At 41.1% G+C, this 3,539-nt stretch overlaps 1 protein-coding gene across 1 annotated transcript in view; it reads left to right on the top strand.

Moving 5' to 3' along the window:
- Nucleotides 1–3,539, top strand: part of LOC106880918 (uncharacterized) — a 127,266-nt gene that overhangs the window by 57,954 nt on the left and 65,773 nt on the right. The window lies entirely within an intron of this gene.

Here is a 3,539-nt window from a genome sequence, read left to right as displayed (position 1 = left end):
TGTGTGTGTGTGTTTTCTTCTCTCATTAATTGTTTTGAAATCAATTTGTAATTATCATTTAAGTTAAAGGTGAAGTGGGGAGGGAAGGGGAGGTGTGGAGTGGAATTTTAGTTTTTACACTTTGTCTTTGTGTGTGTGTGTGTGTGTGTTTTCTTTTCGTTATTTGCGGGCGTTGTTGTGGGACTTTATACACACATGTGCACAAACACCCACACGTTCTCTCATATACATATACACACACAGTCTCTCTCTCTCTCTCTCGCACAAGCATGCACATGTGCACACATACACCCACGCACAGTCTCTCTCTCACTCACTCATGCACACAGTCTCACTCTTTCTCTCACACACACACTCTCTCTCACTCACACGCACACACAGTCTCGTTCTTTCTCTCTCTCTCTCTCTCACACACACACACTCTCCCTCATACACATACAGTTTTTTTTCATGCTTCACACAAACATACACACGTACATACACATACACACACTCTTTGTCTCTGACACACACATGCTTCACACACACACACACACACACTCTCTTTCTCTGACACACATGCTTTCACACACACACACACACACACACACACACTTTCTCTATCTCTGTGTTTCTCTGACACACATGCCTTCACATACACACACGCACACACACACTCTGTCTCTCTCTCTCTCTCTCTCTCTCTCTCTCTCTCTCTCTCACTCACAAACACACACACGTGTGTCAACACAGGCATATGTAACTGGTTAAGAAGTTCACTTGGCAGTCACCAAGCCCTGGGTTCAACCCCACTGCTTGGCATCTTTGGCAAATGACTTCATTTCACCGCTGGGCCAGTCTCTGCCTTGTGAATGAATGTAGGCTGAGGGAAACTGTGTGGAAGCCTTGTCATTGCATTGCACTGATTTGGCTGGGGGGTGGAATTACACGAAGAGGACACGACTCTGGAATATTCAACCAGTGACACACACACGTCATGGGATATTTATGAAAACTATGTAAGAGCATGCCAGGTGGACTACATACACTCAAATACATACAAACGTGTGTGTGTGTGTGTGTGTGTGTGTGCGTGTATAAGTGTGTGTATGAGTGTGTATGAGTGTGTGTGTATGTGTAGAATATTTATAGAAACTACATGGGACTACTCAAACATACATATGTGTGCATAACTTAATGGAAACTGTGGGAACAAGCCAGATGGATCTCATTCATGTATACACGCATGCATACACGCACACAGTGCACACATACACATGCATATGCACATACGCACACACATGCATGTGCATACATGCACATGCATTCATGTTCAGACATACATATACACACATGCACTCACCTGTACATGCACACACACACACACACACACACACACACACACACATGCATTGGTGTGTGAGAGTGTATGTGTGATATTTATGGAAACTGTATGGAAGTTCAACCAGATGGGTTGTATTTCAGATTTAAATGATGAATCTTCTCACACACTGCATCATCTTAACTCTACCTGACAATTATGTTCAAGGTACAAGTATCTATGGAGTACTCAGCCACGTATATTGTTATTCAATAAATGAATATTTCATTTGTTTAAACAACTGAACTATTCATCGTCAGAACAGAAGGGTCATATATAAGTACCTGTTTAGTATATATAAGTACCTGTTTAGCCATGTTATCCCTTGCCATAAAGGGAGGCTAAAAAGTTGGGTGTGAAGGAGGTTGTTTGACCATAAAACAGACCCAGAGGAAAAGTTTGGTGAATGGAAGGGAAAAGTTTGGTGAATGGAAGGGTATTTTCCTTTAAAAGAGTGCCTCAGAAAATATTTGGTGAGATGAAAGGTAATCTGCTGATATAATAGTGAGACGAGAATAGTTTGGTGAAATGAAGGGGATTTGACTGAAAGAGTTCCTCAGAAAATGTTTGGTGTGAGGAAGGGTAGTTTGCCACTCACTATAAAGTGAGGTGGGAAAAGTTTGGTGAATGGAAGGGTATTTGACTGTAAAAGAGTTCCTTAGAAAATGTTTGGTGAGAGGAAAGGTAATCTGCTGATATTATAGTAAGTTGGGAAAATTTTTTGAAAGGAAGGGTATTTGACTGTAAATTACTGCATCAAAAAAAGTTAAGAGACAGAAGAGGCATTCAACTACAAAATAGTGTGTCAGAAAAACCACTCCATCTCTTGCCAGCATGCGTTGGAGTGGTTTTTCCTTCTGAGTAAACTTTTTGATAAAGAGCTTATGCTTGAAATGTCAAAGATACTTCTACTGTCTTTCTTCTCATTGACTGTCAAAGCAATAATTTCACTTGTTTTTTTTTATTTTGGCTTTTCTGTTATTTTCACTGTTATTTTTATGCACATATATTCTAACACACAAAACTATTTTCTCTCTCTCTCTGTCTCTCTTATCTTTGATTTTTTTTTTTAATGTTCTTTTTTCATCCTCTAACTAATTTTCGCAATTGTTTTCATTCGTTTTATCTGTTGCACTGCCGAGTCTTTCACAAATCCACCATCGTACCTCTCACTTACTATATCCTACATCCTCCTCCTCCTCCTCCTCCTCACACTACCCCTCTTTCTCTCCTGCTCGCTCTCTCTATCCTCACGCGCCTCCTTTGAATTTCAAGGCTTATAAAACAAAAAAAGAAATGTGAAATGAATGAAGGAGGGAAAGAAAGATGGGGTGGGGACAAAAAAAAAAAAAAAAAAAAAGAACAGAGTAAGGAACGATAAGAGAAGAAAATAAATTTCATCTTTTATTCTCGGGAGTTCTTTGCAGAACTTCTGCTTCAGTCTTTACCATTCCATTTCCCTCCTACTCCTCTCCTACTCCTCTCTCTCTCTCTCTCTCTTGTTGTGTCTCACTTTCTTGGTGTCTCTCTCTTATAGTTATTCTCTTGCTGTCTTCCCCTCTCTATCTCTCTTGCTGTCTTCCTCCTCTATCTATCTCTTTCTGTCTGTCTCACTCTCTCTCTCTTGCTGTTTCTTGCAGTCTATCTCTCCTTTTCTCTGTCTCTCACTCTCTCTCTTATTTACTGCCTCTCTGCTCCTCTCTCTCTCTCGCTGTCTCTCTCCCTTGCTGTCTCACACTCTTGCTGTCTCTCTCCCTCTCTCTGTCTTTGTCTCTCTCTCTCTCTTTATCTATCTCTCTCCTTTTCCCTTTTGCTCTCTCTTACCTGCTCTCTCTCCTTCCTCTTACAATCTCTCTCTTACAATCTCTCTCCCTTACAGTCTCTCTCCCTTACAATCTCTCTCCCTTACAATCTCTCTCTCTTACAATCTCTCTCTCTTACAATCTCTCTCCCTTACAACCTCTCTCTCCCTCTCCTTTTCCTCTTTCTCTCTCTCACCCTCTCTCTCTTTCTCCCCATCACTCCCCCCCCTCTCTCACCTGCTGGCATTTCCAATAAATTTGTTCTTGTAACTAAACTGTACAGTACAGGTTATTCAGTTGAGGAAGAAAATTTTTAGTTTTAAATCTACTCCTGCCCACCCTCACCCCTCAACTCACCACCACTTCTCCATCTCCCT

This window comes from Octopus bimaculoides, chromosome 21 (assembly GCF_001194135.2).
Source record: "Octopus bimaculoides isolate UCB-OBI-ISO-001 chromosome 21, ASM119413v2, whole genome shotgun sequence".
NCBI lineage: Eukaryota > Metazoa > Mollusca > Cephalopoda > Octopoda > Octopodidae > Octopus > Octopus bimaculoides.
The sequence above is the reverse complement of the archived record's forward strand: the minus strand, read 5'-3'. Positions and strand labels throughout refer to the sequence as shown.